We start from the raw sequence: 17,305 nt of genomic DNA on the forward strand, positions 1-17,305 counted from the left end.
GTTCTTCAAACAATTAATGAATACTAGTTAAAAATCAAATGACATTCACTTGCAGTTCTGTAACCTAATGGCTCTTGATCTTTCAAAGTGGTCTCTGTTCTTAAGCCATTAAAAAAATCATTATTTTGATGTCAGATTCCTTTTGTTTCTGGGAGAAAATATAACTCTTCTAAATGATCTGTTACAGAAATAATTATGTTTATAGAGTCTTATTGAAATAATTTCTCCCTCCCCAAAAAGCAATTTCCTACAGATTGACCTTGCTTGAAATACTTACTCTGTGGAAGATCAAGCTTACAGGTATAGCATTGAATTTTTGAAGTTACTAGTCAAAGAAAATGAGAATTAAATATAAATAGAAAACAATAAATTCATTCAAATTGTCAAATTATTTGACAGATAACAGAAAATCCAAAAGCACTAGTTTATATTTTAATTGCCAGAAAGTTACTTAAAGAAGACGGAGAATAAATTATTAAATGCTTGTATTTGATAAATACCAAAATTGAAGCTAGAAACCTACCTAGTAATAATCTGGGTGCCTCCTTTGTTCTCTTTATCATCAGCAAATTTTTGAGTCTCCACTTTATTAGGCCAAGAAAACTTCAATGTGTGGCAAACAGAAAAGCTTCCTCCACTTTCATTAGCAAAACAAAAAAGGAAATAATCTGCAGAAACCATATGTCATAGACAAGAGGTTTCTTTTATTTTGTTAGTGCTTTTCCTAGGTAATCAATAATCTCTAAGCAATACTCAATCTTTTCTAAAGTGATGGAACTTATAATGATGCATTGCATATAGTAAATTAAAATATCTTTCCAAGTTAGGTGATTAATTTGTGTTTTTTCCTTCTTGAATGAAAAAGAATACAAAAAACAGATGGACATAGTATATTATTTGCAATTTACTTTAAATCAAATATATCAGAATCCATTTGATGTGAATTGGTTATATTTGAAATATCCTTTTTATATTATCTGTAAACATTTACTAATGAAAATGCTGGGGAAAATGAAAAAAGATGTTATTTCAAATCATCAAAAATACAACTAGGGAAATTATGTTCATATGACTTATTCACCTAATGGATAATATAATTTCATTTCTAAAAAGAAACTTTAAAAAGTATATTAGTGTGGTAGTGTAAGTCATGAGTTGCTTAACAACAGGAATATGTTCTAAGAAATGTATCATTAGATGATTTGTCACACAAACACCATAGAGTGTATTTATATATACCGACATGGGATACACTACTCCACCCACGCTATATGGTATGGTATACTGCTTCTAGGCTACAAACCTGTACAGCATGTTACCATACTGAATACTGCAGACAACTGTAATACAATGGTAAGTATTTGTGTTTCTAAACATATATAAGCATAGAAAAGGTACAGTAAAAACATAGAATGAAAGGTAAAAAATAGTACACCTGTATAGACCATTTAACTGGAAAGGAGTCTGCCAGACTGGAAATTGCCCTGGGTAAGTCAGTGAGTGGTGAGTGAATATGAAGTCCTAGGATATTACACTACTGTTGACTTTTTTTTTTTTTTTTTTTTTTTTTGAGATGGAGTCTCGCTTTGTAGCCCAGGCTAGAGTGTGGTGGGGTGACCTCGGATCACTGCAACCTCCACCTCCCAGGTTCAAGCAATTCTCCCTGCCTCAGCCTCCTGAGTGGCTGAGATTACAGGTGCCCGGGACCACACCCAGCTAATTTTTGCATTTTTTAGTAGAGATGGATTTTCACCATGTTTGCCAGGCTGGTCTTGAACTCCTGACCTCAGGTGATCCTCCCGCCATGGCCTCCCAATGTGCTGGGATTACAGGTGTGAGTCATGATGCCCGGCCACACTATTGTAGACTTTCCAAATGCTGTACACTTAGGCTACACTAAGTTTATTTTTAAAATTTCTTTAATAATAAACTAACCTTGGTGTCATAAATGTTTTTATTTAATTGTTTTTAACTTTAAGAATTTTTTGTAACAACTCTTAGCTTAAAACACAACTACATTATACAATGGTACAAAAATAATTTCTTTCTTTGTATCTTTATTGTATAAGCTTTTGTCTGTTTAAAATTTTTATTTTATTCTAAAAGATAAAATGAACTTTTTAAATGTTAAACTTTTTTGTCAAGAGCTAAGACACAGACACACACATTAGCTTAGGCCTACACAGGTCAGCATCATCAGTATCACTGTCTTCTTCCTCATCTTCTCCTCCTAGAAGATCTTCAGGGGCAACAATACACACAGAACTGTCATCTCTTATGATAAAAATATCTTCTTCTGGAATAGCTCCTAAAGCACCTGCCTGAATAGGTTTTCCAGTTAACTTTTTTTTTTTTTTTGCATAAGTAGAATACACTCTAACATAATGATTAGAAGTCTAATAAATACTAAACAATAGGAATTTTTTAGCTCCATTATAATCTTAAGGGACTACTGCTGTATATGTGGTCCATGGTTGACTGAAAGGTCATTATGCAACACATTACTGTATTTAATATTGTTAGCATATGTTATTAACTGTTTCATAGGTAATTACTTATGCTAAACATGCTCACCTTTTAATATCTGTTACACATTGTATTCTTAAGCAACAAAATATGACAAGTTCTTCTGGTGTTACAAGCCTGGCAAATCCCTAAGCGATCAAAATGTTTGATGCTTATCATTGAGAAATACAATTAAAGAGTGTAAAAGATATTTAACATGTAAAAGGTATTTAATATGCATTTTAATGTCATTATTTTGTCCTCTGCTTCCTAAGTGAGGTGACCTGAACCACTTTGATGTCTTTACTGATCATTATTACTACTGGCCAAGGTTTTCACTGAATAAGAATGTAATTACAGACAGCAATGTGCTATGTGCTGCATACTTTTAGTTTCGAAAATTCCCCTGAATTGTTTAAAGAACAATTATACATATCCAAAATTGAAATTTTTAAATTTCCTATAAATTTAAATTTTAGATCATATTCAGAAGGTATCTAAAGTTGTTACATTTTTCCGAGATTATACATTCTTATGTCTTATATATGTAGACAGATCATAAGCCACTCTATGCCTAAACCACAAGAGGGCTCCCTCTCATTGGTTTGGGAATTGTAAATTCATTCAAAAAAACCATGAGGCTAACTTAACTAATGATTGGGGCAAGATTTTGGCATAAAAGGGTGTATTTTTTTTTTAATGCAACAAGTCAATATAAACTTCGTACTTTAACGGCTTCATTAAACAGTTTTATGAGAGAATCTTCTTGAAACCCTATTTTACAAGCAATGAAATGGAGCCTCAGGATATAAGGCAATTTTGCTCAGCACTACTAATACTTGTAACTGTTGAAGCTAGAACTACACTCTCCATCAGTATCTGTTCTTGATCTTCAAATTGTAGTAAGAGGATTTAGAAACTATGAGATAAATGTTAATAGCTTCTTGTGGAGACAATTTTATTATGAAGTTTGAAAGAAATACATTATAAAAATGTAAAATTAAAATGCATATAAAATCTGAAACAGATGGGAAAAAAAATGTCAGTGTTACAGAGAAAAATCTGCCATAGATACCTGTTTTGTCTTCCAATGACTTTCCAATTAGACTGAGGGTTCTTGGTGGACATGTTTAACCATCACTGGGAACCATGCTGCTCTCTTGAACTAATTTTAGAAATAGAAAAACAGGGTACTGCTGAGTATATATATTAACTTTGAAGTCAAGTAAACATGTGCAAGGGTCTCATCAGCATTTATATTTCTAACATGAGGTTTCTGTTCCATGTCTCTGTGTTTCATTTTAAGTCAATGTAGTCTTCCACACAGTTGACTGAATGCCAAAAGGTTGGATATGCTAAATGTAGACACAACTTCCCATGCAAAAAGAAGATGAAGAGACAAAGAGAATTCTTGCTTAGTTCTCCATTATTCCAGCATATAAAAAACCATCACCTTAAAATACTGAAACAAATGGTTTAATTTATTGGATTGAGTTAACTGGCCACTAATAGTGTAGAAGATTTAGCACCATGATATCCCATATGTAGGCGAAATAATCTATGGAATATCAAAATATGTTGTCAAGATGGTCAAGTTTTAGTTCCAATTATACGTCATGTTGTTTGCCTTATTTCAATGTATGACTTAAAATCTGTACCTTCAAAGTAACAATAGTGCCTTAATTTCATTGTTTAGACCACAAAGCAAATATTTGTTAATTTAGATGTGTTCTCTGACTATTACTCTCTGGCTTTCAACATATGGATAAATTTCATCCTTAATATCAATTTCTACTTGATAATGGAAACAGAAATATTTCAATTGGACATTAAAAACTTTAATCTCATGCATGAAACTAATTTTGAAAAGCATTTGGATAAGATTCCTTGATTCATCTCTCCTTTCTGACTTTCTGAAGAAAAATAAAATATACTGTTAACATTTTATGCACATAGTAAAATTATAATTTAGGAAGACAAAATATAAATAATATGTGCCTCCAATTTCCAAATAATCTAAAAACATAGGAATTGGCATTCTTAAAAACCATGCTAAGTCTTCCAGAATTTTAATACAGAAAAACATTTTTTGGAAAAAGAAAGGAAATATAAAATGACTTGAACTAGACTAGTCTTTAAAAGTTAATTTGGCCAGCACAGTGGCTCATGCCCGTATCCTAACACTTTGCAAGGCTGAGGCAGGCAGATGGAGTGAGCCCTGGAGTTCAAGAGCAGCTTGGGCAATATGGCAAAACCCCATCTCTATTTAAATAAATATCATATATAAATAAATAGATAAAAATTTTTAAAAAGTTAATTTAGGTGCCTCCTGTCACTTCATTATTCCCCTTTGTCTTTTCCTAAGTACATGTTTATTGTTTAATACATTTATGATATTTTTATCACTTACTTGAGGTTCAGTATAAAGGCTGAAACCATGAGTTTGCTTTCAATTTCTGTGTATTTATTAATAATAAAATTTACTTAAAATGCTGCAGCTTATAAACTCTTCAACAGTCATTTTCAAAACCTGAAAAACAAACACATAAATCAAGTGATTGTCATGCTTGAAATAAATCAGAAGGATTTTCAATAAATAAAATAATTTTTGTGTGACTCTTTCTGACAAGTTAGAAGCTATTACAATAGGCCAGGCAAGGTGGCTCACACCCTGTAATCCCAGCACTTTGAGAGGCAGAGTAGGCGGATCACTTGAGGTCAGAAGTTTAAGACTGCCTGGCCAACATAGTGAAATCCCATCTCTACAAAAAATACAAAAATTATCTGGGTGTGGTGGCACGGTCCTGTAGCCCCAGCAACATAGGAGGCTAAGGCACAAGAATCATCTGAACCCTTGAACTCAGGAGGCAGAGGTTGCAGTGAGCAGAGACTGAGCCACCACACTCCAGCCTGGGTAAAGTGAGACTGTCTCAAAAACCTAAATAAATACATAAAAATAAACTATTACAATAAAGTCAACAAGTCAGAAGTTTAATTGAAATGTCCCAAGATAAGTGTGTTGTCTTTGCTTCTTCCATATGTATGCTTGCTCTATATCATCACAGATTTTATTTAGAATTTAGGAGATTAATTAGGTTCAAGGTCTCTGCTCAGCACATTCAGTAGAACCAGAGGAACCCATGCTAGGGGAAGAACAATTCACATTAAATAACACAATCAGTGCACTGAAAAGCATTATAAACCTTGGGGGTGGCTTAATAGTAGTCCAGTTACCTAGAAGCCAGGTTAGTTTTCTGTAGCCATCTCTAATGAGGAATAAACAAAAACAAAAAAACAGAAGTGAAAAAAGAGAGTTTGAGGCCAAAATTGTGTGGATTTTCCTTTCTTAGAAATGCTGGAAGCCATAGCCTCTTACCTAGTGGTGACAAGTATCATGTCAGCGTCACCACCTGAGACCTCAGTCACATTGGGGTCACCACCTGAGACCTTGATCCCTTCGGGGCTCAGTCCAGTCTCACACAGGGTATCAGCTGTGGCATTGATCACATCAAGCCCTTGTTGGGACACCAGCTGTGAGGAGTTTCATGTTGGGGTCACCACCTCAGACACTGATCACCACCTGCGGAGGTCTGTCCTGTAGACCCGGACTTAACGACCAGATGAATGAATGCACTCTCACACACTAGAATACAGCGAATATGAGTGGGCTAGGGATAGTCCTCAGCTACCTTCAGAGGGCAATTGCAGCTAACCAGCCATGACTCCCTGTACCTCTTTACATTTATTCAGTATGGATTTAATAACAGAGGTTCTAGGTCAACATGCTTTTGGATAATAACATGGTTAAAAGAGTGGTTTTACAAATGATAAAAGCTTTTGGTTCTGGGGCCCACAGTAAACACCATTAATGGGAAATTCCTCTTTGACCTTCCCCTGAGAGGGACATCCGGCACAAAGTTTACATGAGTAAACAGAGTAGGGACAAAGGAATACGGGTAAACAGACTTAACTAGGGAAGCTTTTATTGTCCCTATCTTTTGCCCTATGGCTTAAAGTTATAATGTAATGAAACGGTTGCCTTCAGTCCATTCCATTAAAACCTATCAGCCTTCCAAAAGGTTTGAGACTATAATCTTCTAACTTTCCCTAATATTTCCCTAACATTTTTGCCAGCTACCCTGAGTGAATCCCACCACGTAATACTAGCCTGGTTTAGTCACCAAGACCTTTACCCAATCCTAGTGAATGTGATTCTATGCTTGAAACCATGAGTAAACTGTTCCTCATACAACAAGATGAATAGTTTTTATAGTCTTTCCATTAATGAAGTGAGTTGAAATTTAGTAATGAGGATCAAGATCAACAGAAAACATGAAAGTTGTAATTCATATCTCTAATACCACATGATGGTAATTGCTCCGTATGCACGCCACCACCAAAACTACCACCCTTAGAGTAAGAACCATTTATGATTTATTTTTGAAACCTCAAGCACTTATCTAGTAAGTAGTCAGTAGTATGTGGTTGCTTAATAAATGAATCAATGAAATATAGCCAGTTATCAAATGTTGGTTGTAGTGGAAATTGAGACATATAATGGATTGTCAGGGTGACTATAGCCTAGCTTACTTAATCATTTCCTTAAGAAAATTAAATATAAATATTCTGACTGTATCTAAATATCAATTCTATTTATGGCTTATTATTTTATCTTATGCCTGTGTCATTCCATATCAAAGGGAGTCATATTACCTTTTCAAAACAGATAAAATAATGCATTTCAGTGCACCATACATCTTTCAGATTCAGAATTTACGGACCTACACATGCCTTGAAGTTGGGAAGTTGAGAGTAAAAAAGAATCTGAATGACACTATAACCATAAATTTTTATAGTAAACATTTCATGTGGTTAAAAAGATTATTTAAAAATACAAAATGATATTTTATTTGTCCCAGAAAATATTATTATTGTAAGGCAAATTTTAGCTCCGATCTCTAATACGTTAATCACATGTTCCCAAAATTATCATCACTCCAATTTGCAATTATCCAGATGATTTATTATGATTTAGTCTAAATGTTATTATCATGACAATTGCTGAGCTTGTTTTACTGCTTGGTGTTCCCCCAAATTCCCTCCAACTCTATCACGCCAGATTTTTTAAGCTGGCAAAACTATTTCTAATCAATGTGATCCTCTGATGTTTTGCTTTCTCACTCAAAAGAAAACCAGAAGAATTTTCTCCAAGCAATTCTGCCTAGTTTTTTCGTGAGGCTTGGATGTATTTATAAACATAACAGGAATGGAAGCTGCCAGCAGCACTGTGCTAAATGGGCTCAGCATACGCTTAAACCATGGGACAAGTAAAAAGCAAGTCAGTGAGAGATTTACTAACATTTGCAATATGTTTCCTTGGTAACTGGTTCACACTTCAGGGGATAAATTTGAAAGCCACCTGCAACATTTTGAACATTTTAATCCTTTTACACTAGTGAATTTCCAATAGAATATGTTCAACTTTGAATTTTAACAATCATTGCCCCAGTGGGGCTAGTGGGTAAATATCAAAAACATCTGAGGTAGATTCTGGGATCTTGGCAAATTCTATCAAAATTCAATTGTTGAAACAAAAATGAGAAGATAACTCATAATCAAAATATGTTTGTCAGTAAGGAGTGTGAATATAATACTTTGAATTTGGTGTTTATCACACTGTTATACATTGAGGAGACAGAATAAGGTAACCAAATGTTGCATATGGGTTTCAGGTATCTACATATTTTTGACCTTTTCACACAATTTCACATAGTAAAACCTGAAGAACTGAAAAAAAAGTGTATCCAAACCAATAGAGATTTACACATAGCAAAGGTGAGAATGACGTTGAAAATTTCTCAATGATATTATATAACAATGTAAGAAGAATTACTGTAGTACCGGAGGCCAGCTGTGTTATGTCAATTCACTCCTATGATTCAGATCTTAAAATATATGTTAACATGCACATATCACTTGGAGAATCACTGTGATTCACCATGATGTCACTGTATATGATAATATATGCTTCTACAGTGATTGATGGTTCTGGAAAGATTTCAAAGAACAATTAGTACCTGCTGATGTAACGGGTGACAAGGTAACCAATAATATTATCACCTAATCTTCCTATAATATTTGTAGCTGTAGATAGCTGTGATGATATATATTAAAGACTGACTTGGATACCTATCCTCAAGAAAATTGAATTTAGGAGTTAAAAGATGAGTACTGGATTATAAAATCATATCCATAAAAATGTAATTACTGAGAATGTGAAGGAAATTCTGTCACAATTGTTTTAAAAGGCAACATAGAAAGGTGATTAAGAATGTGATTGTTGAAGCCTAATTAATTACCTAAATTTAAAAGTTGGTTGTGCCATCTACTAGTAATAGGTAGCACTACTAGCAGCATCTACTTTAGGCAATTTTTTAAACCTCTTTTTCTCTTTTTGCCTTCATTTCCCCTTATTAAGATGTAGATGCTTTTAAAAATTGCCATGAAAATTCAGTGAATCAATATTTGTAAAAAACACACACACAAGAATGCCTGTTAAAATGAAATGAACAAATCACATTTTTATTTGTTAAACTGAGACTACAAGGAACTAATGCTCACTTGGATTAATTCAGGTAATGCATGTTAATTATCAATATACGAAGAAAATTATAAAAATAATTTTGGCCATTGGGATATAAACTCCAGGAAGATGAGTGCACTACTGTTCATTAATGTATCCTGATTTGGAATATGCATTTGGCCTATAGGCACTTGATAAGTAATAATAGTGTAAATAGGCACTTGTGTAAATAATAGCGATTGAAGCATGGGAAAACCAGTATTTCTACATGTTGGAAAGTCGTTTAAAATATACACCAAAACACTAGCAATAATTAACTACCTGATTAGCCCCTCAGAGCAAGCATACACTACCTCCTACTCTGTAACTAGTGAGAAGAGTAGAAGAAAATCTTCTCCTGACTTGCGGTTTCTCTACAGTCTCTTTCAGCTTCTGCTCCCACCACCAACTACTAACCTCCTCAGTAGATCCCCTAGACCCTCCAAAAACGAGAATTTAATTGCTTTGGCCACATTCCAATATTGCCTGCCTTTTTTGGGCAGAGTCTTGTATCTAGGCTACCTCTCAATCTTTTAGCCACTTTATAAATTTACTTAGTATGGTTTAGATAACCACTCCTGGTTTCGTTAGCTGTGGCCAAGATAAGAGAACTCTCATTCAGAAATAGTATGGAGACAGCATGCAATCTGTGTGTATGAAAAATTTAACAAGACTGTAAGAATGGCATTCATTTGGAAACTTCTTAGAAAGGAACTCTATAAATTAGCAAAAAGTTTACTTCTCTGAATACGAATTGGTTTAAAAAATGGTTTTATTTGGGTAAAGGGGAAAATCCTAAAGTACAGTAAATAATAACATAATTATTAATAGTAAGATGCAACCACTGGCATGTAAAGGAATAGTTTATAAATGGTTCAATCATCAGGGTAGCTGTAAGAGGAATGAAATGCCCATTTAGGAGGACTTTATTTATCAGTTGTGTTACCAAATTAAATAGCATTGGGCTAAAACTTGTGGAACTAGCACCAAATGTCAGGAGTTGCCCATGTCTCTGTGCTGATCTGTTCTTGTAACTATGAGTATTCTCCAACAGATCCAGTTGCAGAGTGTAAAGTTGGTATTACTGAAGACATGAAACACAAATTAAATGCAGCTATGGTATACATTGGCCTATTAAAACTCTTGGTAGGTTGAGAAAATTTTGGAAATCTGTTCATCTGACAGAGGGCTAATATCCAGAATCTACAAGGAACTTAAACAAATTTGCAAGAAAAAAACAAACAACCCCATCAAAAAGTGGGTGAAGGATATGAACAGACACTTTACATAAGAAGACATTTATGTGACCAACAAACATATGAAAAAAAAGCTCATCATCACTGGTCATTAGAGAAATGCAAATCAAAACCATAATGAGATACCATCTCACTCCAGTTAGAATGGTGATCATTAAAAAGTCAGGAAACAACAGATGCTGGAGAGGATATGGAGAAATAGGAACACTTTTACACTGTTGGTAGGAGTGTAAATTAGTTCAACCATTGTGGAAGACAGTGGGGTGATTTTTCAAGGATCTAAAACCAGAAATACCATTTGACCCAGCAATCCCATTACTGGATATATACCCAAAGGAATATAAATCACTCTACTACAATGATACATATGTGTGTGTGTGTGTGTGTGTATATATATATATATGTTTATTACAGCACTGTTCACAATAGCAAAGACTTGGAAACAACCCAAATGCCTATCAATGATAGACTGGATAAAGAAAATGTGCCACATATACACCATGGAATACTATGCAACCTTAAAAAAGGATGGATTCATGCCCTTTGTAGGGACATGGATGAAGCTGGAAACCATCATTCTCAGCAAACTAACACAGGAACAGAAAACCAAACACCGCGTGTTCATGGTGTATATATGCAGGTAAAATACTCACGGAAGTAGTGAGTGCTCTCCAATACTTCGATAGTAATTTGCATCATTCTTTCTTTGCCCAATTTAGTGTTTTATTTTTGTGGCTGGTTTTCTTGTTTTCTTTTTTGTTGTTGTTGTTGTTGTTTTGTTTTTGTCTTTTTTTATGGTAGCAACACTCAAGCCTTTACCGGTTTTGAAGTTTACCCTGCTAAAATTCCACCTGTATTTCCCTGTTAACTTCCCTCTCTATTATCAGAAGATCAAGATTCTGGGGCATTTATTTGTTCCTTCCATCATCTTAGCATTACCAGTGTATGATGGTAATAGTCCTAGAACAGCACAAATATACTTTTTCACTTTTGTATTTCCTTTTACCAACTTCATCTGCATTCCATGGAAGTCAGTCTTTTGCCCCAAGGGGGTTTCGTATTGCTAGTAAAGAAAGTGAATGTAAATAGACTGAATATTCAGGCTTGAAATACAGGAGATTTTCGAGACTAAAATAAGATTATAGACTTAAATAAAAAGCTTTGTCAAAAAAAATTGTTCTAAATGCTTTAAGAGCCTAACAATACAACAAGGCCAGATATGGTCAAATAGCTGGGATTCCAATAAGCCAGGGATATTTAGAAACCAACGAAGAGTGGCAGAATATGCTTTCTCTACCCCCAATATGCAACTTTGACATAAGAATTATTTTGAGATAAAGGTACTTGAAGAACAGCAGAAGCAAAAGGGTATTCTATCTTCTCTTTTCTTCCTAAAAACAGGAGATTTAAAAAACCCAAGTGAAAGATATCCTCTCTGTACCAGAAGAAAAAAAAATCATTTGACAGGGAATCATAGCCAAGAGAATTCTGTACAGACTTTGTTACAATAATTCTTATCTTTCATTAGCCTCTCCACATAATTTAGTTACTTTTCCAGAATTGCTTCTTTTTATTAAACCTGATAATGTGGTTTAGATGTTTTGTTCACACCACATCTCATGATGTAATATGATCCTCAATGTGGGAGGTGGGGTTTGGTGGGAGGTGTTTGGGTCATGAGGTGGATCCCTCATGAATGGTGATATGGGTTGGCTGTGTCTCCACCCAAATCTCATCTTGAATTGTAGCTCCCATATTTCCTTTGTGTTGTGGATGGGACCCAGTGGGAGATAACTGAAACATGGGGCCAATTTCCCCCATACTGTTCTCTTGGTAGTAAATAAGCCTCACAGGATCTGATAATTTTATAAGGGGAAACTCCTTTCTCTTGGCTCTCATTCTCTTCTGCTCTCTGCTGCCATGTGAGATGTGGCTTTCACCTTCTGCCATGTTAGTGAGGCTTCACCAGCCATGTGGAACTGCGAGTCCATTAAACTTCTTTCTTTTGTGAATTGCCCAGTCTTGGGTATCTCTTTATACGCAGTGTAAAAATGGACTAATACAGTAATGTACTGCTACCAGAAGAGTGGGGAACTGCAAGAAAGATATCCAAAAATGTGGAAATGACCTTCAAACTGGGTAATAGGAAAGGGTTAAAACAGCTTGGGGGCGCTTATAAAAAGACAGGAAAATATGGGAAAGTTTGGAATTTCCTAGAGACATGTTGAATGGCTTTGCCCAAAATGTTGATAGTGACATGGGCAATAAAGACCAGACTGAGTTGGTCTCAGATAGAAATGAGAAACCTGTTGGGAACTGGAGCAAAAGTGACTCTTGTTATGTTTTAGGAAAGATACTGGCAGCATTTTGCCCATGCCCTAGAGATTTGTGGAACTCTGAACTTGAGAGAGATGATTTAGGGTAACTGGTAGAAGAAATTTCTGAGCAGCAAAGAATTTAAGAAGCACCTTGGGTGCTGTTAAAGGCATTCACTTTTAAAAGGGAAGCAGAGCATAAAAGTTCAGAAAAATTGCAGCCTGACAATGTGATAGAAAAGTAAAACCCATTTTCTGTGGAGAAATTCAAGCCAGCTGCAGAAATTTTTACAAGAAATGAGGAACAGAATGTTAATCTCCATGACAATGGGGAAAATGTCTTCAGGGCATGTCAGAGGTCTTCCTGGCAGCACCCCCCATCCCCGGCCCTGAGCCCAAGAAAACTTGGGGCTCCTCGGCCTATCAGAAAGTGGCATTCTTTACTTAACACAAGTCAGGAACCCTGTACACAGGACTGTGTAGACAAGGTATGAGGCCAGTTATTCCAACAGGATTTTATTGACTCTCTAAGTCCAGTTTGATTCCTTAAAGGAAAGCACACCATTCCAGTCAAAACCTTGGTAAAATAACGAGTTTCTCTAATTGTGTCCTGTTACAATTGAAAACAGATTCTTCTTTCATTTATCCAAATAACTACTATATTGCCATAAATTAAGAATACTCACAAATATATTCCAAATTCTAGGTAAATCAGGTAGAGAGAAACAAATATGCTCCAAATTTTGTTCACAGGAGTATACTAACTTGTTAAAAGCTGTCAATAGCTCAAAAAAAATTTTTTTTCCTTGGCTCTGAAAAACAAAACAAAGGATCAGCAATATTTTAAGAAAAAAGTCAAAAAGATTAATTCAGTCTTCTGTTAGTTCAGTTCATGTAGGTAATCCCTGTTCTGCATGATATTTATGAACATTTTAGCTCTGTATGAGTCCTGAAAGTTTTTCCTCTATTCTGATGTCACAATCTCTAAAGTTATTAGAAACCTGCATTCAAGAGAACCCATTAGGGTTTTACAGCTGATTATAAAAGTAGCTTCTAAAGAGGATCAAAGGTTGGGTGCAATGGCTCATGCCTGTAATCCCAGCACTTTGAGAGGCTGAGGTGGGTAGATCACCTGAGGTCAGGTGTTTGAGACCAGCCTGGCCAACATGGTGACACCCCATCTCTACAAAAAAATACAAAAATTAGCTGGACATAGTGATGGGTGCCTGTAATCCCAGCTACTCAGGAGCAAAATTGCTTAAAACCCAAAATGTGGAGGTTGCAGTGAGTCAAGATCACACCATTACACTCCAGCCTGGGCAATAAGAGCAAAACTCCATCTCAAAAATAATAACAAAAAAAAAGACAATTGTCCATTGTGATGGTTAATTGAGTGTCAACTTGATTGGATTGAAGAATATAGAGTATTGATACTGGGAATGTCTGTGAAGGTGTTGCCAAAGGATTTTAACATTTGAGTCAGTGGGATGGGAAAGTCAGATCCACCCTTAATCTCAGTGGGCACAATCTAATTAGTTGCTAGTGTGGCTAGAATATAAGCAGGCAGAAAAATGTGAAAAGAGAGACTGGCCTAACCTCCCAGCCTACATCTTTTCCCCATACTGCATACTTCCTGCCCTCGAGCATCAGACTCCAAGTTCTTCTGTTTTGGAACAGGGACTGGCTCTCCTTGCTCCTTAGCCTACAGATGGCCTATTTTGGGACCATGTGATCTTGTGAGTTAATAATTAACTTCCATATATATATACACACACATATATATATATACTTCCATACATATAATACTTAACTTCCATATATATATACACACACATATATAGTAGGTATATGCATGTATATAATTAATATATGTATGTATATAACATATAGTAACATATTATATATGTATGTATACAATATAATGTATATAAATATAATAGATGTGCATGTATATAATTAATATATGTTTGTTTATAATTAACTTCCATATATACATATCCATATTACATTCCACATTACATATATATATGTGTATATATATTCCATTAGTTCTGTCCTTCTAGAGAACCTTGACTAATACATCTACAGATGACAAAATGTTTTAAGGAAACCATAGTCAAAGACACAGTTGACAAGGAAATTTGTTACCTTTGTGGCATGCAATAATATAACATAACAATTATAATTATTACTGATAATGTGCACTAAGTCATATCAGAATTAATGGAATTTCTCATAATTTTGGAACATATACAAATAACATATTCATACAAATACAGCCCAAAGAAAACTAAACACCATTTCACACTTTACAATGCTTCCTGTATAATTTTTATACCAAATAAACCAAATATGTTATTTTTGGACTTTGAAGAACCTAATATCTTAAAGGACTAATTAGGTCAGAAAAAGACATAATTTATAATTTGATTTTGGAAAGTTTGTCAAATATCAAAGGTTTAAAACACTTGATATCACAAAATAGGATCAATGTAAAATCAGTCATTCGTTTAACCAAGGTGGTAATTCAAGGATTTCAAAAAATGGCAAAAACCTTCCTCCTTTGAGAGGGGAGACTTAATTTTTCAGTCAGTAAGTCCCAATAAAACAGCACGACTTCAATTAAACTTGTTTTCCAAAATTTTATAAACAATCTATAAAATTTTCATCTTGACCTATAAGATAGAACTTCCATAACCCTTTTATAAACTTTATAACCTTTATTAAGGAATTGGTTAATGTGTTAAGAAAACCTCATGAATCTGACATTGGGGTCTAGTGCTGATCTTGTGTCAGTGTGCCTTTGACATTAATGGCTAATTTGTAGAGAAACTGAATTTATTTTGTCTCTCAAAATTGGCCTTTACAATCTCACCTGCCCACCTCTTCCATGATAATCCCTGGGCCCTGAGGAGTTGCATAGCCTTAATTTCTGCTCCTGTGCCTCAGGAATACAGTTTGTTTTGATTGGCATCTTCTACAGGGCCTGCAGATGAGGTTGTAATTGCTGTCACTGTTTAAGATTTGGCATAACTTGGTGTTCTTTTTAGACTCAGGAGTCCAAGTTCTGTAACTCAATGTTACAAGGACTTTAAAAGCACATACAGAAAGACACATGGTATAACAACTTTAATTTAAAAAAATTTTAATCTTTTTTTCTAAGCAAACCAAAACTTAATAATAATGGCATAGGAATTATTTTGATTAAATATAAAATCTGTTAGTCCAGGTACCAAAAGACAGAAGAGAAGACCTTCTGCAGTGCACAGAATATTATGTTGGAAGAAAACATTTCCTCTAGACCTTTTAGAAAACATTGTTACGCTGGGCATGGTGGCTCATGCCTGTAATCCCAGCACTTTGGGAGACTGAGGCAGGCAGATCATCTGAGGTCAGGAGTTCCAGACCAGCCTGGCCAATATGACAAAGCCTTGTCTCTACTAAAATATATAAATTAGCTGAGCATGGTGGCAAATACCTGTGTTACTCTCCAGTAAGAGATATGTAGCTAGGAAGTGACCCTTAGATTAACCTTTTTACATCTCCATACGTAACCATTTTTATGAATGGTTCACCTATATGAATCCAGCACATATAGTACCTGAATAATTAGGATTATTTAATTTTGTAGTGATGTTTTGTGATTGGAGATGGTGGTGATATTTAGTTGATAACAGTAAGGATAATATTAGCCAGAGACCCAACTCAGCTGAATTAAATAAAAAGAGAATACATTGGCATACATACTTGGCAAACCTATATGTAGAGCTGATTTGAGACATGACTGGAGTCAAGGGTTCTAGCAAGCAGTGCCTCTCTGTTGTGCTTTCTTTGTATGACAGAAGCTCCAGAGTTTATTCCCCCAATAAATAAATAAATAAATAAAGACTGCCAGACACCTCAGCTTCACAACTGCAGAGGAAAGTAAATTACTCCTGGCTAATAGAGCTAGGAGGTGTTTAATAGCTCTGATTGGCCCACATCTAAATTAATAATTTTGATCACAGTGGCATAGTAAGCAGCTCATTGAAGAAACTTGGTTAACCCGACATACATGAAGCCATGAAATGGACACATTCCCTATTGAATAAAAGGAGAATCAAGACCCTGTTACAAAGAGAAAAGGTAATGGATGATGGGCAATGAAAACAATTTCCCACTAACAAAACAATTAGATTCTATAAAGGGAAATTGCCATTCTCTATTTTGTAATTTATCAGGAATAGTGAAACAGTGGTGTTACCAGGAGGGTTACAAGCCATTTGACTGGTAAACTATGGTAGATTGCTGTTATTGGAATATTGATTGTAGTATAGATTAATGTCTAATCCTCAGAAGTTTTTAGATTTTACCAGAAAGTTTGATCTATGTTTATCTAATTGAATGTTTGTGTGTACACTCGAGGTGAGAGTTGATGAAGAAAAAATAAAAAAGCAAATGTAGATATCTGAGGGGAAATTTCCATGGAATATTGCTTTTACTTGCATTATTTGGAGTAAAAAAAAAAAGAGTTTGTTGTTCTACTGCCTATCTGCAGGTCTTAATATAAACCAACATGGTAAAACTCCATCTCTAAAAAAAAATTTTAAACAAATTAGCTGGGCATG

The sequence above is a fragment of the Aotus nancymaae genome, unplaced genomic scaffold (genome assembly GCF_030222135.1).
Source record: "Aotus nancymaae isolate 86718 unplaced genomic scaffold, 86718_ANA_hifiasm-v0.15.2.pri h1tg000115l, whole genome shotgun sequence".
NCBI classification, from domain to species: Eukaryota; Metazoa; Chordata; class Mammalia; order Primates; family Aotidae; genus Aotus; species Aotus nancymaae.